A 24,635-nucleotide genomic window follows, 5' to 3' on the forward strand; every position below is an offset into this window, starting at 1 on the left:
TAATCAATTTACGGTGATTGAAGCCCTTTCATTTTCACAATTTTCATTTTACTCTATTTCAAGAAGAAAAACAAAAAAAAAACCACCAAACAGCGTGTTTGATATTCGGAGACAAAAATATCGAAGCGGCATATAAATGAGCATCGGAATTAAATTAAAGTGACAATTTCGCATCGTCAGCACTCGAGAATACCTCGTCAGAGAATTACTGGTACTTGAATTGTGATTCGTGCGTGGAAGTTGCGGGTTTCACGTTCATCCGCCGTTTGCAGTTGTCCGTCGTTTATCCACTTTCGCTTCAATATGAATACGATCGTTGCGGAGAAAGATATGAGGATGTATTTATTTTTGCAGGTGTTGAGAGCCCCAGGATGAAGAGCCGTACGAGAGGAACTCGCACGATTTCACACGTGCTCCTTATTTCAGCCTTTCGCATGTCTAAAAGCTCAATTTCTTAACCCCTCTTATTTTTAGTTGGTTTCAGTAACTGAGGAAACAAGTGTTGCATCAGCGTCGTAACACGTGTCAAAGTATTTACAGCGGCGACAATTATAATTAAACCACTCAACGGATCTACGGATCGTCGGTCCGTTTTCCTCGTTAATTGCGGAGGTCAGGAATCAACCTTCTTTTCCAACACTCGCTTGGATAGATCGATTTTGTCATCGTTGAGCAAATTTCGTTCGCCGTAATTATTGTCACTTTTGGTTACTTCGTATTGATACAGAATTATGCTATTGACAGTTGAAAATATGATGAAAAATGTGAGAGCAACTGATTTTTTTTTATTTTTTTTTTTTTTGTCGTTGCAAAATATTCTTAACTCGGAAATACACGAAAGAAACATTCGTAAGCATTAATAAAGCTGTTGCAATTCAATGAAAATTCCCTACGTTCCTAATTTGCGTAATTCACACCCCGATTGAACGCGACGAGGGGTTGGATGAAAAATGACTTGTCAGTGAATTTAATTGGCGCAAGGCCTGCGCGTTAAATTGTTTGTTGATCCAACGTATATCTAGCCGAGGGTTGGGGGATGAAGATAGAGGGGGAGGCGAGACTGATAAAAAATAATTGTCTAGCATTAGAGCAAACTTTGGGAGATCAATTCGGTGGACATCTGTCAAGATTAGAAAGCCCGTGCTATCTCTAGTTTCTGGCGTACGTTCCCCGAGACACTAAACACGGAGGCCAACGAAGCATCTGCACACTGACTCGATAATATCTCGAGCCGGTGGCAGATTGCGGTAAAAGTCAACGTATCACACAGGCACGTTATACAAATAGACAGTTGCCAGTTGCTCGACCGGAGCTTCGAACGATACTTCGATACCAACAATAAGTTGCTTTGTTTTGTAGCATTAATTCAAGCTACCTGCAATTGCCCGCGGAATTTACTTCCGGATGCAATTAGATCCAACTAAGAAACCAACTTCTTTATCGATCTACGTGAAATCGTCACGAGACGCAATAACGGGTTGTTTGCGAATAAAAAATATCTCCTCTTGCAATTTGAGCGATTTACTTACCTGGAATTATCGTACGTTCTAAATCGAATGTAGATAATAGCGAATAATTGGATGAAAATTTATGAACAAGGAATTTTCTGAATGACAAATACAATAAATTTGCCAAACGACTTGGTAAATTCCGATTACTTTTTCGTATTTTTCTTATAAATCTTAGTGAAAATCAAATATTGTTGTCGTTAATTTAAGGCAAATACATAGCAGTTTACGAGGTGAGACCGAATTTGTAGATTTGCAACCTGATTTTGTAATTTAACAACTCTTACGTACAGTAAATGTGTGGTAAATTCACAATCGTTTTTAAAAGTGAAGAAAACTCGGATGATTGAAAGCGATTCGATAGTCAGATTGGAATCAAGTTGTTTTAGTAAAAAATTGTGATTCACAATCGTGACAAATATCCGATGATGAATAAAATAAAATCGAACTTTATCAAGCCTAAATATTCGATCATTCAAATTCTTTTTCTTCCAGCCGAACATAGCGTGTCCAGAAAATCATTACGGACTGATCGAATCCGTGCCGATTTTTCCGATACTTGAACCTTGACCTAGTCCCCTCAAGAACACGCATGTATAATACATCCACTCGAGTAAAGAATCGCGGATAATTTTTTTGCAGTCGAATACCGGAAACGTCATCGAATACGGATCACCCCGATGTCACTGGGGGAAAATTCAGATTCTAAATCGGATTTGGCCGGATTTGTATTTCAACGGGATGCGGATTTGACATGCACACAGCGGTAAAAAATTGTTCCAAACACACACCCTTGGGTTGCACGCACTCCTTCTCTCTCTCTCTCTCTCTGTTTCCTCCTTTTTTCAACATTGTTTTTTCTATACTCGAGCTTTTTTTTCTCTCATCCAAGTTGGCATAAGGCTCGTAAAGCCCAGAAGAAGAGGATTCTCGGGTACCGCAGCAGGATAGGAGCTTACATTCGGAAGGGGAGCAGCTGCGCCCCGTGAAGAAGGACCTCAAAGGACCTTACGGTGCCTGGGAGAGGGGTTCTTAAAATCAAAAGGAAATCAAAAAAATCTTTCTCTCTTTCTCGCTTTCGAATAATACGAAGAACAAGAAGAAGAGGAACTGGGACTGCAGAAGGGGACTCCGCCAAGTGGTTGCCGGCTGGCGTGGTCTCGTCTTCTTTATATTATAGGTACCTACACCAGATATTATAAATTATGCAGAGGAGTTTCACGAAACACGCTCCCCATCCGCTTTTCTCGGGGGTAAAACCACCGCGTCTCGATTCGACGCGAGGGTGCTGCCCTATTTTCTCCGATCCCTTAGCGACGAATCGATTAAGCGTAATTAATACGATTTACTCGCAAGTGGCTTGACTCCGTTCCCTCAAACTTTTTCCCCGATAAAAAACTTGCGCTCGCGAAATGTAGCCGAGACCGTGAGGGATACATTTGCAGCGAGAAAACGCGAACACTTGGCATTTTGTTTCAAGTCCTGGAATCCTGAATCGGCAATTATTTGCCCGTGCAGTTCTGCAGGGAAAAACCTTGGGAGTATAAAATGACCGTCCAGAACGAAATGAATTATGCGAAAGAGCGAAGATGATCGTACAAAATAACCGGACACGCAGGTTGCGTTATGAACAGTCACAGGACCTATCCCAACGTGAAAAACCGTCGTGTATTTAGTATGCATGTAATACAGCTACTGCATTATACGTATCGTATGCATAAACACGGCCGAATTATAAACTTGCGGCTGCCATTGATTAATCATGTCAAAGAAATTTCTAACCTCGCATGAACAAGGTTTGGGCAGCTGAAGGCAAAGAAGAAGAAGACGAAGTCCGTGGCGTATAATAATCGAGTTGCCAAGATCGGTGATTCGAGATTAAATTCAAAATAGCCGGTAATTAACGACCTCGGGGTTATCAAATCGAGTGATTATGCGCAAGTTTCACTCGCCACGCGAACCTTAATCAAACGGAAACCAGTTCGAATTAGAATTTGAATTCCGGCCATCAGCCGGCGGTCATCGAATCGAAATTTGGTCAATCGGTCGCGACTTATACGACGACGATCTTTCTGGGCCGAAACTCGTCGGGCAGCTTCTTGAAAATAAGATGCGCCGCTCCAAAGGTGCGCACGAGTGCCGCGGCACGACACCTGCCCTTCCTTATCGGTGTCGTTAATTTGGCCCTAACGAAACAGGAGCAGCAAGGATCGGAGGAGGATCGAAAAAACCGACAAGCCCTCCGCGTCCCCTATCTCTCGGTGGCGTGGGAACCGACTGACCTGTACCGCAATGGCGGGAAATTCGAACTCTTACAAAGACTATCCAAGCGGAGGAAATACGTTCGGGCGACGAGAAGAAAAGGACTAGAAGACGGACCCTTCCGGGCGATCGTCAATTTTCAACCCTCACGGATCGCTTCAACCCTTTCGCTGCCCTCGTCGTCTTGCCCCGTGCAGCTGCGTTTTCGTTTTTCACCTCCATTTACCATTCACTGTACTGTACGTCCGTCTGTTTGGACTGCCGATGCAGATGCGCAGACATTCAACCTTTGTGCGTAGCTACAAGCACCGCTTTCATCTCAAAGATCAGCTCGCGGCGTCCAGCAGCTTCCGTCATCGACTTCTATGCAGTTACTGTAACTCCACCCATTCGACTTCCCTTCGACACCTGCATTACTTTATGCCTCTTCTTTCGAAGCTCTTCCCTCTGATACCTCTTGGCCGAGCTTAAGCTGCAGCCTCGTACGTTATTACGCCAAAATTTATACCGCCGTATCGATGATATTGTTAACGTCATTAGCCTTTAAGGTTTCTTTACACCGTCGCAAGGTGCGAGCAATTTTTTCTATGATAAAACGAAGCATTATAGCTCGTGTCGTTTTTCATAAACCCTGGAAGAAGAAAAAAAGGGTCTTTCTCAGCCTGTGAGAAGTTTTATGAGAATACGGGTTTACACCCATTTCGGTAATTAACTTGAACCAATTAAGAATTAGTGACGGCTATACCAGGTGTAAAATTGCAGTGTGGTAAAAACCGGAGCCTTTCTGTTGTAGAAAAATAAATTTTTTCCAAAATTACTATAGCAGTATTATATGTATTATACGTAGAGTTCGATCGGATCTGGTGCTTCTAAAGCCGCGCGGTTTTCAGTGTAAATAAAATAAAGAAGCGGAGAGAAAGATAGAAAAGAGAAAACTGCAGTTATTGCGTCGAACGTAAGAGGAATGAAAAAAGCTGGGATTTTCTTCCACACAGCTATAAGAATTAGCAACGATCGTGCGAGGAATTAATTTCGATCCACGTACAAGTTCACAGCCTTGCCGAGCCAATCGGTCATCATTGTTCGGTCGGTCGATGAGCCTTCAAAGGCAATTTAGTAGCTACTTAGCGAAGGCTTCGAGTCGAAGGAGACAAAGCAGCGGTACCCGAGGATCATTAATCAATGGTATAAAATATGATCGCCAGTCGAAAAGCCTGTCTGCGCGTATTAGTCAGTATATCGCTTGCAACGGCTCGCCCTCGACTCACACACGTTATACACCTAGGTATACCTATACCTAGAGTTTTACCGGCTCGTCGTGATGCAGTTCCACTGGGGGACCATCTGCCCCTAGATTCGTCTTTAACTGACTTTTCCGCGCGAATTTTTCAGCAAGAGGGGAGCGAAAATATTTGCAATATAGGCGTACTCGGAGAATCGAAGAAGGGAAAACAACCCAGCTGTACGCATTGTGATAAGTTCAAGGTGGTAGATTTCCGCTGATTTTCAACTCTAGAAATATTCGATGCTTGGAGGTCTTCGAATATTTCACCATACTGCTGGCGTTTGTAATTATTACGAAAATTTCTTGTGTTTATTTGATGCTTGGCTGATTGGTGATTCATAAAAACTGAAAATGGTTATTTATTCGTTTTCGTCTAACCACCATGAATTACTAATGATCGATAAATTGGAAACAGTTTCGTCTACACGTTTAAATCGAGCTTTTTGGCAGACGATTCTCTGATATTAATTTTAAACATCATTTAAAAAAAATCGTCGCACCTGCTAGCGTTTGCTTGATAATCCCAAGTCAAGCCTAGTATGTAAACTAAATGTCTAAGCACAACTAAGCGGTTAAGCTGTACCTACGTAAAAAAATACCGCCGTATTACAGGATAGTCGTACATTTGGTACTTATCGAATTGTTATAATCGCGAGCTACGAAGATCACTTCAAAATTACACGAATAAAAAATATTGAAATTATCAAGACTCAAACTTAGATCTTAATTTCAAAACGATTTTAGATGGTTAAAAATGTAGTGGATTTGTTGGATATCACTCTGCAGTGACTTATTTTATTTAAAAAAAACTGGGTTTTTTTCTCAAGTCGATGAAACAAAGTTTTTTTCAGCAGTCAATTCATGTTGCGATTTTTTGATTATAATTGATTATAATCAATATCAGTGCAATGTTGTAAAATTAAATATAAATCGATGTCAAACATGATAGAAAAAACTTGTTCCAATAATTTGATAGAAACTAGTTTTTTGAATTAAATCAGCAATCGCATGGAGAAATCAAGAAAATTTATTAGATTTTCAGCCTGCATTTTAAGCAGTTTCAAATGAAGCACCCATATCCGGGCTTTTGACAATAACTCAATTACATTCTATTCTCGTATCTCTTTGAACGGATCTTATTGGCTCGTGAATGTAACAATTTAGTAAATACTCAATCAGATATAGGACTGCACGATGGCCATTGAAAATAATGTAATCGAAAAAAGTCCCTGAGTTTTGCCCGACTTTTCCTGACGAAATTGTATTTTTCCCGATTGGAATCCGAAATATTTGTGTTAGCTCGGAATTCATCGGTACTCAAAAATAATTTTATTATATATACATACGAACACAAAATTCACTAGCCATTCGAAAACTTCCCTGACTTCGCAGTTTTCCCTGACCAGTGGTCGTCGTGGAGTATTTAATCAATGATATGGACAAAAAGGTATGGATTTTTTTAAAAAACATCCTACCCAGAGGCACGGGTCAGGTGAAAATCGTCGATCGCTTTCAGGAAGCTTGCGGAAATCGCTTGTGTACAGCGACTCGATAAGGTAGGTCAAAAGTTGCGCATCGTAGGGTCTCTCGAAGCAGACACCCTGACCGCCGGCGCACCTGGCGTCGAACGATTTTACCCACATACGTAATCTCCGGGTCAGTGCAGGGGGAGCGGCGTCGGCCCTCGAGGGTAAACAAGGTGTCGCAGACCGCAACCTGGCTTCGAGAATCTCGATGTAGAATGGGGAGGAGGAACGATAAGCGCGGTAGGAGATGGAGAGAGGGGATCGAAGGAAAAGGAGGATGACGAGGACGAGGAGGACCCACTCGTTCCGTTCGATGTGCGCCTTGCGGCATAAGTAATTCCATATCACTGCTTCCAGAAGGAAGAAAACGGGCAGCTGGTGTATAGAAGCAGGACGCCAAGTGGTCGGCAGCGGGCACGCGCCCATGGGGAACATCTGCCGGCTGCCGAAAGAGAGACGGATAACCACCGACCGTCGAACTGTCGTTTATTCTCGCATTTTTCCATCCCGTCCTTTCTTCGCCCGGGGATTATCCCCCGGCCTCCTTCGTACCTTCGCCGCGTACGATTTCCGCAGATGCTCGAGATACTCGTCCCGTTTGCTCTCGAATATATGCAATGTGGAACGCGACGCGCACCGCTGACCTGGTGATCCGTCCTCGGTCCCGGATCGGCATCCGGCGCTTCCTTTCTTCGTCGCGCTCGGGGCCCTTTGTCGAATCGGCGCGTGCCCGCACAGCCATTAATCCACCTTCGTTCGTCGTTAAAAAGCAATGACCGAATCCGGGAGAGTACCGGCTACTGATCCACCCAAATCGGAAACGCTTATCCTAATTGACGCCCCCGTCTGATCACCTTGTTATTTGAGAGACCGTTCGTCGTTGATACGGTACGGGTTTTATCCTTCTATCTTCCAACTCTCGAAATATTGTCACGTTGAACAAATTTTTCCCATCTCTTGACAAAATTGATGAAAAGTTTTAAATTTTCGGTCGATCGGCCTTCTTAAAACGATCGATTCGTTCGATGGATCTATCCACAGCGGGAATGGATCGTTTGGCCTCCGTGGACCAGCGTATTATACTTACTCCCGAAACGAATTCCGAGTTTACTGTAAGGAACGTCTCAATCAACGGTCCAACAACCTTCTGGTGTCTAGGGGCGTATTAATTCCGTTTCATTGCACCGCGGTGATCGGTTCAGGTTAAGGTGCATCGTCGGAATGCATCCATCAATACGGGGATAAAGTCATTCGCGCAGGCTGCAGAGGGTCGCCTGTTACACGGTGGAGTGTTGGAATTTTGAAAGGTGTACGTACGAGCCGTAAAGCGAGTTGAACGGAGTCGAGGAATTCGCCGGTGACCAAGAACTCCGGTAAACCTTAAAGTGGTCTATAAAACAATGTAATTTGGTAACTCGTGTAACAAAAGAAGCTGCGTAAGCTGACGCGGGATCCGAGTAACGACGGAGAGCATACGGCGTCCGAAAGCTACGCTGGCGTCTCTTCTCCGCATGCACGTCATAATATCATCCCCCTGTAACAGAAGGAGCGTCTTGAGCGGCTGCAGGCGCGTACAGAGGCGCAAAACTACCGGCACTAAGAAGCAACAGATGGTCCGGATCGGGGGATGCTGGGTGTCTTTGTGAGCGCCGGGGCACGTGCCGTCGACGATGATCGACGTCGCGGAATTTAGAAGAAGACGAAGAGGACGAAGAAGAGGGAGAAGAAGAAGACGGCGGATAGGGGGGAAGAGGAGGAGGTGGAGAAGGGGGAGGAGAAGCGTGCCGGAGCGACAGACTGCAGCGGGAACAGCAGCCGGAGGAGCCGATGGCACATGCGGAAAACGGAATTTCCGCTAAACGAGCCGAATTTCGGAGATGCTCATTTTTTCCTTCGCCCTCGGGCGTCCTTTCGGAACAACGAGGAAGCAGCGGCCCCTCGGGAGGATGGAGCGGAAATGAACCGATCGTTCGAAGTGAAAAGGGATCGCAACCCTTTACCGCGTTTTTTTCACTCTTTCCCCGCCTCGGCCTTTCACGTGAGCTTTTCGATCAACTTCCTTTATATCCCCGGTCTGTTTGAGGGAAAAAGGAAGGCCTCCTCCCGGCATTCATCCGCGTGTCATCACGTGCTGCAGGCTCTCTACGGCTTTGGATGTATACCTACCTACCTTATACCTAACGAAGGCCGGTGTGTGCGGTTTAACTGTACTGTTTTCTTTCAAGACGGATCGGAAACGCATCCGCGCAGGGCGCGTGCTGGATCGAAAAATATAGTGGGTATAACAATTCGGTGCAGATGTCTTATTCGATTCTGCTCTATGCCGATCACCGGCCGACTATTGTACCGTTGGAAATTACAATATTAATGTTTTTGTTAGATAATTAATAAATCAACGAAAGTATAGAAAGAAATCGCATTTGTGTCATTGGTATGAAAAAACTTACAACTCTTTTCAATAACTAGCCATCGATAATTATATTTTCTTACTGTAATTTTATCGAAAAATCTTATTACTTTACAGTTTTCTGCGCAATCTTGGGACAAGGAAAAAGCACAGCGGTGGTTTTATAATTTCGTCCTTTGTTTTTGGTACCTTGCCTCGTCTTCGAACTCGATACGCTCTAGATTTATCGACTTGAAATCGGACACCGATCCGAGGTTCGGAAAGGCCTCTAGTTTCTGTTATACTGTACAATGTACGTGTACAAGCTCGGAACACCGCGAAGCGCGTCTTCGAGACAGGAAATACGTATCGTGGATACGGTAGGTGAATTAGCTGGCGTGCAGGCCAATAGAGAGAGAGAGAGAGAGAGGGGGGGAGAGAGAGAGAGAGAGAGAGAGAGAGAGAGAGAGAGAGAGAGAGAGAGAGAGAGAGAGAGAGAGAGAGAGAGAGAGAGAGAGAGAGAGAGAGAGAGAGACAGAGAGAGAGAGAGAGAGAGAGGTTCACGCCCGAAAAAACATGTAATCTACCAAGTGCCTGATCCGACACCAGAAGTCCAACGAACAACAATTACGCCCCTTTTTCGATATACGCGTACGCTGTTATTTTGAAGATCATTTTTACGAATGCAAGTAGAGTATTCGATGTACTGTTGCCCGGGAGGCAGATCAGCGGAAAGTGCTCACGCGTATGAGAGACGTTTTATTACCATTGAATTTGCCAAAATTATCGCTAGTAGTATTACTGTTATTTTTCATTATTCCTAGATGAGTTTTACTATGAATATATCAATAAATTAGCAGCACGTGTCAAAGAGGCGGGGGAATATGCTAGAATTTTGCGGAGGTAAGAGAAAAGCAATTTGCTATACTCTGTATATAGTCGATTAAAATCGATTCACGGGAAAATTGATTTACATTGTGAAATCAGGTTTCAAAATACTGTCCCAAGTTAAAATATTACAGTAACGGTAGACTGTGTCGGTAATATTCAAGCTTTATGAATGATATGTCCGCAGTAATTAATTTTTGTAATTTTTCTTAACTTAACTTATACTTGAAAGTATTATTTGAGTGTATACTTCGTTCGGTTTTCTCGCTATTCTAACTAAGAATTGTTAAGAAAATCTTGCTTATAAAGCTGTATTTTGTTTAATCGTAAAGCAAGTATAATTCTCGCTTCTAATTACCCGTACAAGACCGCAGTGCCGGAACTTACCAAATTGCAAAAAAATCTTACCATCGTTTACCTGTTAATAAATCGTAAAAGCGCGAAAGAAGCGAGAATAAATATGACTAACAAACACTTCGCGTTAAAAGTCGTCCATTTCAACGAGAACCGTTGAAAAACATTGAACTCACCGATTTAACCATTGCAAAAATAGCCGGAAAATATGAAATGAGAAAATAGTCTCGACTAATTCCTATTTCAGACATCATGCAAAATCGCGAGTGAAATACGTGCATTATCGGTAGTTCCCTGCACCAAGGCGCGTGACACAAAGAGCGTATAGCTGTAACCAATACCCGCAGCAAAGAATCGAAGCGTGGTAAAATTTTCGCGAGTAAACTAACCCGATGAATGGGAGCTTTCTTTCTTCCTCTCCATTCTAGGTGCGCAGGTAGTGAGGCACTCTCCGTGAAGGTGGGGGGAGGGCGGAGTGCAGTCGGCACTCGATTCATGTATAATACCTGCAGCAGCACCATGCGACTCGCACAAAGTGTCCGGGATCCTCGCAGGTCCCCCCCTCCTTCCGATTGTGCTCGCGTATACCTGCCGAGCAGCGTGCAGGACCTTAAAAGCGCTGCGCTGTTCAGGAACAACAAGCCTCCGAATCGTGTAGCACGTGCCCGAATCCGAACATCTGCCTGTTTGCGCGAGGCGGCGAAAGTGGGGGTGGTCGGAGGTGGTGACTACAGGAAGGACGGACGCCCCCTAAGGACTAAGGACTAAGGCCCTTTCGAGGCCCCCTCGACGCACTTCCTGCCTCTCCCGTAATTCCTGCCGCGACGACGCGAACTCCATCCATCCACTGATTCGAGGACCCTCCAAGCGTCGTGTCCTCTGTGGTTCCGCGTTCGCCGGCTTTGGGCCCTTCTGAGGCCTCTCGAAGCCCGAGGAGTCAGTTCTGAACTCGTGCCTCCTCGTCTCCGGTGCACTCTGCGCTGCCTTTTCGTATAGCCTATCGTTTTTCGTTCCTCAAAGTCGATGATTATTAGGGAAATGCGTTTGTCGCTTTGCAGGAATTCCGCGAGGTCGAGAACCGGATTCGAAGGTCGTATTCGGAACTGCGAGATAATTTTTTAGGTACGCATCATTTTCAACCCTTGACGGAAAACAAATCATATATTTTCTAGCAGTTTTGATTCGTCTTTTTCTGTTAAACAACGCGTTGAAGATTTGATTAAATTTGCTATTTCAGTAGCGGGTATATTTTTAGATCCGAAATAATTAAGACACATCTAATCAAATGTATGAAAACAATTTTAAACCCTGGTGGATGATAAATTAATTGTATAAATTTTTGACGTAGGTCAATCGTTTTTAAGTTTGACCTTTGCTATTATGAAATCTTGCATCTTTTGCTATGGGGTTTAAAATTGGCTCACAATTCACTGGATTTTTCTGCTCTTTTAGAAATTTTAGGGAATCAGCGCTTCTGAAACAGTAAATTCATTCATATCTCGGATGGAATTGGTTCAGCAAAACTATTGTTAAAAACGGTAAAGGTTTGTTTTGCGACAAGCTCTTTTAGACTCAAAATTTTAAAGCATATATTCACTACCGCGCTGATATAACGTTCGATGCCCCATGTGGAGGTTTTATTATCCACAAAGATAAATTATCGCGTTTGTTTCTGGGCCGCTTTGGATTAGTTTCAGGGTGATAATTTCGTCGATTGAAAAATTGATTATTGAATCCATAAATTGTTCCATCAACGTAATCTATGCGATAAAAAAAAAATTTGATATTTTATTATTAACAACCGTATGATATTATTGCCAACTTTGTTCGATTTTATCCGTAGTTATTCGTTATATTTTCGCTCCAATTAATTCACAAAGAATTCAGAAACTCGGAGACCTTTTAAAACATTTTACTGCTAATTGTAGAAAAAAAAAATTTCGCGCGGGAATAAATTTCTTCTATACACTTCGATCGAAATATACTTATTTTTCTAAATTAAGTAATTCCATTCCCTGTAAAAGAGGTACAAAAAAGTATCCGAAGAAGCACAGCTGCGGTTACGCAAATAACTGCAATGAATTTCGATCCGCACCTACTTATACAGCAGGTCCAAAAATCACTCGAGCTGCAATCATCCCTCTTCGATGATACGGATTCCTGCCAATAAATTATTGCTGCGGTGAAAAAATTAGCCCATCTGCCGCTTCGTATATTCCTACACATTTGCCCTCGTCTGTTACACCTGACTACGCGCGTTGCACACGTGGTTCAAAAAATATCTCTGCAGGGCGTGCGTGATGAGCGCGATGCGTTGCGGACAAACATTATCCGCAAGAGGGAACAGACGTTCGCCTTGATCCCGGATCCCACCTTCGAGAAGGTGCGATTGTACCATTCTAAGGCTTTTCCAGGTGTTTCCAGGTGGCTCCAGGTGTCGAGTTCCTCTCTCGTGATCTAAGATCGCCTCGTTTCGATCGTCCGAGGATCTTCACAACCAATCCAGCTCACACCGAGAATACATTTTTATTTTTTTTTTCACGATTACTAGAAAATTCTAGTAAAATGGAAATGCAATCCTTATATAAATGGTTTTGATACGGTTAGAGCTGCAAGAAAACTTGGTACAAGTAACGATTTAGGGTGATAGAGGGTAGGTGGAAGCTTTAACTTTATGTAAAAAAAAAAAAAATAGCATAACATAATATTGATAATTTATTTTAATCAGTCTTGAGCGAGACCTTAATCAAAGACGTGAAAAATTCCATCTTGTCCTCAACTTGCGGGCAAAATGGAAAACTTATACCGGCAAGATGGAACGTATACGATAACTCTACATTTTTCAATTGGCACATACGAAACAACCATCTTCTGTATCCGTACATGGCTCATGTGCTCAACTGCACCACAATGAACACTGTACCGAGTCCATACCCAGTCTGTAAGTCGTTTCACATATTTGGTCGCCATAGAAAAGACAGAACACAGAACACGTCCGTAATATAAAGAAATTTCTAGTTGCGATTATTATACAACCCTTGACTGTTAACATTTTTTACCATATCAACTATAACGCCAAATGGAAGTTTTATCGGCGGGCCGATTTTGTTCGAGTAAACACTGCTCGCTACTGCCGCATATAATTTCCTCTTTCAGGTTCCAGGGTGAAAGGGTGGAGCTCAGGAACCTGACAAGGAAGGCACACCGGAGCCCGGGGGCAGAAGGAAGGATCGCGGCGTCTTGGAGCTCGTAAATAGCTCGCGGCTTCCACCTCGGAACAACCCGGTAGCCCGGCTATTAGCTGTGCCTACTTGGTCAACAACGCTGCTTCGGGATTTCCGTCCAGGAGGTCTCGTGTCTGCAGCTTCTCGCGAATGCGAGTCGCGGAGGAGCGAATTAAGGAGACACGTCTGTGAAACTCTAGACTCATTCGATTTTCTTATTTAACCTGATAATAAAGTTCCATAAAAAAAGTGGTTTTCACTCGGTTCCAATCAGTTACGTGTCATGTGTGCCAAGGTATTATTTAAAATAGCCTAAAAAAGTGGTGTTTTTTGAAAATCTCCTTGCGTTACAATGCTCGGCTTAAGAATCTGAAAAAATTCCACAGCTGTTGGACGATGGTAGGAAACAAAAGTTACCACGGAAATTGTGATCTGACAAGTTACCTACCTAAGTGTCCCGATAATTGATAATTGGCAATTTTCGCAAAAATTTTCGAACTAAAGAGGTTTGATGATTTGGAGGTTTCTTGAAAAATATCTAGTTCATCAAACCTCTTTTAAGTAACTTTTGTTCTCTACGCTCGTGCAATAGCTGTGGAATTCTTTCAGATCTTTACGACAAGAACTGTAACGCAAGGAGCTTTTCGAAAAACACCATTGTTTAACGTTATTTTAAATAATACTTGAACGCATATGGAACGTGATTGATTGGAAGCGAGTGAGAGCCACGTGTTCTGTGGGGAGCTTTGTTATGAGGTTAAATTTTAAGCAAATCGAAAAAATTTAGCGTTTCACCCACATATCCCGTTAAGCAGCCTGCGAAGTAGAGGAAACCTCTTTGATCGTTACTCACCGACCGGTAATCATCCTCGAGGCGTGTTCACGCAAGTCAATTATTAACGCGAAATGACGCAAATTAAATTGCGCACGGTGTCCAACCTCCGGGAAATCGCAAAAGCGGTCACATTTAGCACTTTACGGGTGTAAAAACGTACCTGCTGTTTACTTTAGTAGAAATTTGTTACCAGGCTTGCACTTGTCTCGGCTGAATTATGAAGCGGATTGGTTAGGATTCATTTTTACTGACAATGAGTGATGAAAATTAATACGCTTTGAGAAGTTTTTTAAAACACAATTTTTTCAAACACTAAAGTGTTTCGAACTGAATTTAAAAATGTGTGACATTTGAACAGTAAACATGCAATTTTTATGTGCTATTGTCCATGACGTACACTTCCCAAATTTGAATGCTATTTGACTCCATTCGTCGATTAGGAATAATCCAAAACAATTGTTTCAACAATCAAATTTTTTTTCCGAACTCGGCCTAAAAAATATAATTTCATTTGGATTCGATCAAAATTCATTTCAACACAATAAATTTTTATTCCAACGAATACATTATTTTTTCAACAGATTTCTATTGAAATGGATTAATTTTTGTAGGTTTAAAATATTATGCAACTCGTTAAATTTTTTCTCTCATTGCGTCGAAGAATTTAAATGTATCAGACCTTGCATCGGAATTACATTGAGTCCGGAATGATTTTATTTACACTCGTACAAGCCAGTTTTATTAAAAAAGGAGAAGGAGACGATGTTAATTCTATATCTACATTCGATGAAAATAGTTGTAACCTCTGAAGCATCAGATTTCGGAAAACAAAAAACCGTCAAAGCCTTCACTTTCCAAAATCCTCAAAAACAAGAAAGAAAGAAGGAAAAAAACATCGGCGATGTGTCGTTTCGGCGATCTGAGAATGAATTCGCAATCCCACATAACTGTGTCCGACTTGAAGTAGGTCGCGCCGGTAACGTGATGCAAACGCTCTTCTTTCAGGGTCTAATTATCGCTTTACGACCCGGTATTATCCTTGATACTTTGTAGTGGTACCCGCATCGGAATGATTGGCGTGACTGCTCGAGGAATGCATACTGAGAGAAATTCGTATGCACGTATACAGAGTACTTTCATAATTCCAAGGCTTCCGACAAAAGGGGTCCGAAATTATTCCTATACATATAACAGGTATGGAACGTAGCGTCACAAATAAATATTTCTGCAGGTAACGTAATATATTACCAACAAGGAAAAAAAAAACAGAAACATATGTCACGTGAAAAATAATATGCTTTCTCTGACTGAGGCACAGCGAACGACTTCTTTATCCCTCAAAGTAGCCACCGTCGATATTATACGTTATATAAAAATGTTAGCGATCAATCACGCTCCGGGACTGAATCGCATCGATTATTATTTGAGGAGGAAAGGGGAGGAAAAAAAAAAAAAAAAATTTGGACCTCGCCGGGACCTCGATCACGATTTTGGGTTTACGTACACTCACACACACACACACACACACACGATCGTAACAAAGTCCGTCGGTGGATTGCAATAACGCCCCGGAAATTATCGCTCAAAGTGGTTTGAGGGAAGATGGATATCGCCCCTCGTTGCCACTTGAGTAGCTGCAGTCTATAGGGCGGAATCCGATAATGAGTAAATCGCGCGCGAAATCTTCACCCCTTCTCCTGATTTTTGAACGCGGCGAAAAAAGGGGAGACGAGGTAACTGCTCGTGCAGCTCGATTGATCCCCGCTTCTGTTTCCATCGACACACCTTCCGGTATCGCGTGTCTCCGTCGATTCGAGAACCTCGTGCATAACTCCTCGGAACTGTTTGGTGACGAATCCACGCGATGTTAATATACGGATGGGGATGTTCACGCTGTCTTCGCACCTCGCCAAAGGTTGCTAATCACCGAATTGAACATAAATTAATCAAGGTTATCTGGCGAAACTTTGGGAACTTTACTTCAGCTGCGGAAAATTTATTGTTCTAGGCTCTGGATAATTATTCAGGAAACAATCAGGTCGAGGATGAACGCGGGAAATGTTTCTGCACAAGTTTTTCACGGTTTCGCGGTTGATATTTTATGAAAAAAATGTTGGTCAACGTATCCTCGGAAGCGTTTCTTCTGAAACAGTGACTAATTCTTTACAGTCACTCTCGATGTCGGTGTTTGGTTTTTTACTACGAAGAAGATATTTACAATCCGCATACGTTTCCCATTTATCAAATTTAATCCGATGCCGATACCTTCAATCACCGGTACTATAAGAATGGCGAAAAAGAATAATATAAAATGAAAGTAAGAACCACGCGAGCTGACGTTAATTTACTGTAATTACTCTCTCGTTTCTTTTCACATCTCTTGTTTCAATATAATTTCTTTATCTTTTTTTAATAAAATCCAATTTTTGTTCTATGTTTTTTTTCCTCGTTTTTTTTCCACAGTACTGTGTATCCGAGATATACTCTCGTGGGAAAAGTTTCGATATAACGGCTTGCGGCGTACATAGGTGTATAGGTATACCTATAATCGATCTACCTAAAGGGCGAAATTTAATTAATTCGCTCGCAGATGTTCGCATAATTCCTGGAAATAGCTCGGCAAGAAAATATACCGGTATACAAGCATCGCAAGTAGCGTGCAGTGTTTGGTAGTAGGGATCCCGATTATAACCAATAAAAGGAAAAAGAAGAAGAAGAAGAAGAAGAAGAAGAAGTGTTTGGTAATACGGTAGGATGTGCTGCAGGTTTATAGCCGGACTGTATATATATATATATACATGAGATATAGGTTGACCTTGGCCGTCTGGATCGATCGAAACGAACTTGCGTAACCTGAAGGCAGATACTGGGCCTGATCGGCTCTTGGCCCGGGTCCAAAACAAGGCCCAAACCGGGCCCGAGAGTCAGGAACCAAGTGAGGAAGGAGACGGAGACTATTTGCAGCTGTCGCTGGGAGACAAGCTGAAAGACAGCAGAAGGCTCTCTTATACATACATTATACACGCGGTTCACTCTATACCTAACGGAGGAGGAAAGAAGAGGAGTCGAGAGAAGAGGAGAGGAGATATTCTACCGAGGAGAAACACCTTGTGGTCCATTTACGTCAGCCGGACAGTAAAACGGGGCCTCCTCCATATGGATCTTGCCTACGAAACAACGTCATTGACTATAATGGTTAGTTTGAAAATTTCATTATCTACGGTCAAAAGTTTGGTGGAATCGTTTCATCGGCAGGTTTTTATTATAATGATTGCAACGAGCTAAACCGAGCGCATTTTTTGAACGTAATTTCTGCACTTGCTGGTGAAATAATCGTACGCGTATACATGTGTATACTCGTACAATGTGTAACGTTGAAACACGGACGCAGCCGTAAATTGACCGCTAGTTTGTTCTCGTCCCCGCCAAACAGCGTATGGAAGGTAAAATCCCGGTGAAAACGGTAGTTGATATAATTTCATTTGAAACAAAGTTGCTGGGAAACTACATACGTACGTACTCGTAATGCCAGAGAAGTCTTTGCTCGACGTACTTCGCTGAGCAGAATGCTACACGCTCTAGTTGGTTAAGTATTACTCTTGTATGCAATGAAAATAAATCACTGCTAATTCATCTCCGCGTGCATATAAAGCAAAAAGAGAATGTGCTGTACGGGGAGGTGGAATGGGAAAAAAAAAATGCCGACGGTGGTTCAAATTTCTTTCTCCTCGCGGCTCGTTTCGGATTTGCAGAAAATTCGACAAAGGTTCCCTGATTGAGATTATTTTCCGACTCGAGACTCAAGAGACGTACGATCTTCCGGACCGAGAGGAGCAGCTGATAAAAATTTGTGAGCCCGTTTAATACCACGCCTGGAGAAAGAGAGGGCAACGAGACTTGTACAGGTAGCAGGAAAGGAGGGAAGGGAAACGACGACGAAGGTGGTTGCAGCTGCTGGAAGCACCCAGACATCTGGCGACAACCATGAAACGGAGAGGAGAGCTGCTGCACGGCGTTCCTCCGCCGAACGTGATGTCTTCGAAAAAGTCTGCCTCGATTTCTTGGCCTCGTAGGGACCACGTGATCCAGTGCCACGCGCCACCTTTCGTCCCACCTCGACGACGACAAGGATTTATCCTTATTCCCCCGAGTGTCCCTTACACGTATTTCCTGATCCCTAGGTATTTAGCCGGTCAACCCGATCTCCCTCTTTCTTTCCAGGAGTAGATATTATTCCTGGCCTTTCATTCTTTCTTTCTTTCTTTCTTTCTTTCTTTCTTTCTTTCTTCTTCTTCTTTCAATCTTGCGGTCGAGAGAGGAATGGGTATCTTGGAGATAGAGTAAACAGCTCTCGCAAAGAAGCGGTATGTGTACGCATCCGAAGGTAAAACTTGAGCCGAACACACTCGAAAATAAGGTACGTAATACCGGCCATCTGGATTTCACTTCCACTTTCCTTTCACCTGAATGTATGAATTGTCGGCAAAGTTCTACTTCCGGTAAGCAAACAATCGACTTCTCGAGTGGCTCGTATCTTTGTGTGGCTTCGAACACCGCTCAAGATCAAGTAGCGTCTTAGGACAGAAGCGATCCCGTAGTCGTCTCCCTAACGGAGGGTAAATATTTAGGTTAAACATTGGTACATCCGATTGGTGAAGATTTTGCCCTGCAGCTTAGAGAATCGGTTCGGACTAGTCTGGTCCGTGTACGATTCGTGTGATATATAAGGATCGTTGAATTGGGAATAATTTTCTAACGTAGTCGAGGAACGATTATCCATTTGTCCGAATGATCTCTCCGATTCAATGGCTTGTAGAATCCGAATTTTAAACGACGATAGGTACGCGTCGCCGCGTGGTGAAGAAGCCCGAGGCGCCCAATTACCCAGACACCCAAATTACAGTAATCGAGGAGGGTCACTTCTCTCTCTTTAAAAGTCAACGACTCCGGGAAGTGAAACTTGAATATCACCAGGCCCAGATATGCGAACACGTCCAAATATCTGCGGTCTTAATTGCGAGAATATATCGAATTTTCACCGATTTGTGGATCGTTATGGACATAAATTGAAGTGAAAAAATGATACATTTCTCAAATTATAAGTCACTTGACGCCGGACCGAACCGATGTTTGATACCTCGTGTGTATTCACCGATTTGAAATCTGGAAAATTCTGATCACTAGGGATCAGTCCACAGGTGTCGTTTTACAAAAGGGTACCTACTTTCGGTGGCTGGGTGGTCTAGGCGTCGCCAACCGGAAGCCAAAGGACTCTTTAGACACGATCGAACTAACACTATGCGGTATACACGCCCTCGAATACCGAACAACACACACGGCGAGACTCCCCTAAATTATCCAATACAGATGATGAAAACGACCAGTGTATAAATGCCGTTTTCGCTCTCTTCAAATAGACCAAACATTTGAACGACGATCGCGCGTTTTCTGAAACTGAAATTAATTTACCAATGGTAGGCATTCGGTGACCGTCGTTTATTCAACAACGTTTCTTTTCATTATTCAAGAAAATAAACAATGCCCGTTAATTAATTGTGTTAATCAGGTGAAATCTGTATCATCGTTATCCGTAATCTCCCGCACGGTATGGGCCACGATACGTTAGATCCAAGCGTGTGTATTACGTTGGCAAGGATCTCTTTAATGGCCCCTGGTTTATTACTTTGAGAGTCTCTCGGCGTATACGCGTATGAGTGGTGTAGATACGGAGGCGTGCATCGAGCGGTATAACGTTGGCTATGAGAAGCGGGAGGATCATTAGGGTCGGCAGCAGTGCATTTCATCGCCACCGAAACAGAACGAAAGTACAAGCGCGAAGAACCGTACGGAACGACGAAACGGCGCTTCAGGGATATCATAACGAAGAGAGAGTTCAACACGTGAGATATCGAACGTACGTACGTGCGAATCGGCGTGCGTTTGTGCGAAAAGAGATACTTAGCCACTGGATCCAGCCCCGCGTTATGGATGCATAACATTTTCGTACTTTCGTTAAAAACGAAAGACGGAAATGGGAATCGAACTCGCGGAGATGTGCCATCGTGAACGGACCAAAAGACTCATAAGTGCACTGTTACAATGTACGCGCAATGCGAGTGGGAATGATTTCCCGTATTACGTAACGCGAAGTAAGGCACATGCGGCAGGCGTAATTATACGAACGGCGACGCAAGCTGGGTCGTTATATTTATTAGGCAGGTTCGAAATGTCCAGACGTGTAACCCTTCCAGGACGCGATGTGCCATGTAGGTATATAAAAGTTCCCCGGGCCGGCGAGGCTGGCAGGAAAATACAAATTAGACTTCCTGTCTGTGGCTGATTGTCGAGTATAGAGCTATTTTTTGTCACCATTTCTCTCTCCCTTTGCGTACCTGCGGCCTAACTGTGCCTTGTCTCCTTATCGCACTTCGGATATCGCACTGCGGGCACTCGCAGCTTTCTTTGGACACTTTGGGCGTCCAGGTGTTCGGGACGCTTTCCTGAAGGGGATTCGAAATCTTGGAAATAGGACGTCGCGCGAGCTCCAGGAAGCTGTGTATAAGTTGAATCCGGAAACGCGATCGGGAAAAATGAAGGTTTGCGTGGATGAAAATCCACGCCTTCTTACGCGGTTTCAACCGTGAGGTGGAATTAAATTATACCGCGAATGAAAAGTTACCAGGAAACGGTGTAGTGGAAGATAGTCGAGTGCAGCGAACTCGAGAACGAGGTTGAAGCAGCTTCTAATGTCCAGGGTACAATATACGGTACGTGTGTAGCTGCTCGAGGAAATTGAAACCGCGTGTTTTATCCAGCACGCGTGATATCAATTATCGCGGGGTTTCCTTTACGAATTTTGTCGCCCAGGTGTTCCAGCTCCGGAGGTTCTGCCTCGAATCCGTCTGGGGGAAACCTTAACCGTTGGAAACGGAAAACGGCTAGCCATCGAAACAATGGTCGAATGAATCGAGTAAAGCGAGCTTAGAAACGGCATGGCACGGCAATCGAGTATCCTGAATGAACAAAATAGCTGGTACTTTATAAACAGAAGACCTTGATACGCTCTGTCAATTGTGGTTGCCTGCAATACCGTATCTCATTACCTCTGTAATACCAAGTCTCGGGATTATAGCCTACATTTCAGATATTGATATCAAATTGATCGATAATCTGGTTTGCTGCTACCAAACTGGCCAACGAAGCCTTTTCCCGGCAGCATTCGTTCCAATTTTTAAATAAATTGTTTGTTTCTCTTCAAACTTCAAGAGTACCTGCATTTTGTGTCATATTTAGTGACGACATAAAAGTAATACAGCCAGCACATTTTCTTTTTCACTTGTGAAAAGTGGTAAGGATTGTATAGAGTAAGGCATTCAGGTTTGCGTACAAAGTAGGGAAAACCGTCGTTCGCTGACTTTTATAATGATCAAACTTCACAGGCTATTTGTGCAAAACTAAGAGGAATTTAATTATTCTATGCTAGCTTGCATATGAATGTGATTTCTTGTCTTAATATTACGACGTCTCAGTTAAATTTAGGATGAATGAGTTAAGAAGGGGTGTCTATTAATTGGCTTATAAACAAACGCTTCCGTTCGTCCGAAGTGCCAAATATAAACATGTGATGTGAAACAACGCTGAACTTCCACAAATTTTTTTCTATTCTCGTACCGCGATGTTTGCTGCGTCGTTGGTCTCTTCGCAGAATTTCATACACGTATAATAACGAGTCGATAGAGCGACGAGTTGAACGGTACGAAATAGGCTTGAAACGAAGAGCGCAACTCGAGTAACTGTGCCGAAGATTACCGAAGACAGACGCAAGTTACCGAAGACCTTGCTGTCCAAGGAAATGCGCGTTTCCGTAAAAAATACCTCGAGGATGACTCAAGAATAACGTACACACATGCACATATGTATAATACTCACTAGACCGTCGAGGCGAAAGAAGTGGGAAGAACAAGCAGAGAGCGTGAATCCTCGACCATCCAGATACTAGAGACCCATCCGAAGACGTTCCCTCCTTCGTTGTCAGATCCGTGTTGCAGTTTAGTCATTTCCGGGTGTTTGCTTCGACCACTTCACTCTTTCACGCGTAATATAGATGATCGTCGCACTTTCAAAACCACTGACTTTGGAAAGGAACAATCTTTTCGGATATTTGTACCACCAACGATCGAATTTTAATCCGTGATAATGTCTGAACATGAACTTGAATTAACAAAAAAACATAATGTCACGATCATCACTCTTGATATTGTCATTTTATTACCACCATCCTGACTGAATCATGATTACGCAACTGATATTCGTACACTAGAGTTTTATTCTACCTTCACGTCCTCTTTAAAGTCGTCCTTTGTCAGTGAGAAGGCATGGTAATCGTCACTGTCGCTAAATATTGACGTTATTTAACTGCTTCGAAATTTTTCTGCACGACGATCTCTGCGCATAAACATTCAATGAGTTTTAAACAAAACTCAACACGATTGCGCTCTTCGTTACTTTCTTCCAATCGTCGCACCGTGGATCAATTTCACTTAAATACGCTCGAACTCTCAACAAACCGAATATAACAGCCAACTTTGTTCCAATTATTTTTAAGACTGAAAAATACTCTGAAACTCTTAGCATCGCAACTTCGATTCCGACAAGACTTGACCGATCGAACTCTACCAGCGTCGCGACGATTACTGATCGACTGACGTAACTTGAACATACATCTCAGCTGTTGTTGACATTCCATCACAACATCGGCTCGAATCGTTCCTCGTCTGTGCCCCAATAAATGTAAACAAGACCGTCTCACGATGCACGATTAGTAAGTGACCATCTTGCATCATTCCGAATTTACAGTGGTTACGCGTTTTACATCCCCAAAAGCTGATACTGTGCCGTGAGTCGGTGGACGTTTCGTTTTCTTTCTTTTTGGTAAATAAAAATTGAAGGTAGTTTCGCGTGCGCGTGAATGTTGTTTCCGATAATAATTGGTGGTAAAAAAGTATCGAGATATACTATCGAGTACCCGATCTCGAATATACATATTTGACAATCTCTCTTCTCACAGCATCCTAAAAACCAGTATCAAGTATTAATATTCACCGTGATGCTCCTCGGCTCGTCGGACCTAATTGTAAGTGGTCAAGCGGGCAGCGTTAATCAAGGTAATACTAGAGCCATCGGTAAAGGTACATGAACCTGCGATGGTGCTCCACAGGCGGCTGAGAGTCGGGTATCCAACGACGCGCCGCACCTTCCTCCATATAACTTCGATAAATTTCAGGTGTCACGACATCAGCAGCAGATGGCCGCGAAAGAGACCCATGTGTACCTGTTTCGTTTACAGGCTGCACTCCGGGTCCAGGGACAGACGGCTGCCAGTCGGTCGAAGTCGAGAGAAGAGGTGAATGTCTTGTTTAGCCCCACTTTGACGGGGAACTGACCCCGATAAATTCTATCCCATTATCGTGGAGAGAAATGCATTGTACACAGATGCCGAGAATCGAATGGGAAGAAAGAATTCCATCACGTATATTATGCTCAGGAATAAATTATATCATTCGTTCTTCAACGCGTATACATTATACGATGTACACCTACCCGATCGACGGTCAAATTGTGTTCCGATACTATTTAACCTATTCGGTCTTAGAATTGAATGGGAATTAGATTTCCCTGTGTACATTTACGCCACCGACATCAGGTCAGCGTGTCGTTTTTTTTTTTTTTTTTTTTGTATCTTGCGTATAAATCGTGAATCGAATTTACAACCGTCTCACAATTACTCGGGCAATAGAAGAATAGTCGGTTTTACGAGCCTTCTTGTACACTAGTTATCTTCTGGGCAAGGAAATTTGTATAATTCACGTAATTGGATTTGTAAACAAGGATGTTTAAGTGAATCGGTATGAAAAGAGGAAAAGCGAAGTTGAGAGGTTGATCGGCGATTGAACGGAGATTTCGAAAAGCACGTTGAATCGAAGGGAGGCAGTCCGGGCTTTTTAACGACACCCCCGCAGGTGGGCGGGATCTCGGATTTCAGTTTTGATATAAAAAAGCGACGCACCTGATATCGCCACCTGATGGAGAACATGGTACGGCTGGAAAGCATTTCGAGCCATCCAGATTCCAACGTTTATGCGTGACAGATTGAGGAAGAAAAAATGGTATTTCACGCCCGGTTGGGCGCGTAAATCGAATAAACTGATGCGGCTTAAATACTAATTGATACATTCTGTACAATAACAGATTTGATTCTGTTAGAATCGGTCGCTCGTTCATGAACAGGGAAAAATAAACAAGCAATCACGTGCCCGCAAGCGTTCGTGTAAGGTGGGTATGACGATTGCTCGCATAGAAAGGCGCGT

The 24,635-nt window shown here is 43.1% G+C and overlaps 1 protein-coding gene across 1 annotated transcript in view; it reads right to left on the minus strand.

Moving 5' to 3' along the window:
- Window positions 1-22,249, minus strand: part of LOC107218667 (neurogenic locus protein delta) — an 81,959-nt gene extending 59,710 nt beyond the window's left edge. Inside the window, exon 1 of the mRNA XM_046736675.1 lies at window positions 22,198-22,249. The gene's annotated coding sequence lies outside the window, so the exon portion shown is untranslated. The remainder of the gene's footprint in view (window positions 1-22,197) is intronic.
- Between the last annotated feature and the right edge of the window lie 2,386 nt (window positions 22,250-24,635).

Source organism: Neodiprion lecontei, chromosome 4 (genome assembly GCF_021901455.1).
Source record: "Neodiprion lecontei isolate iyNeoLeco1 chromosome 4, iyNeoLeco1.1, whole genome shotgun sequence".
In the NCBI taxonomy this organism is placed as follows: domain Eukaryota; kingdom Metazoa; phylum Arthropoda; class Insecta; order Hymenoptera; family Diprionidae; genus Neodiprion; species Neodiprion lecontei.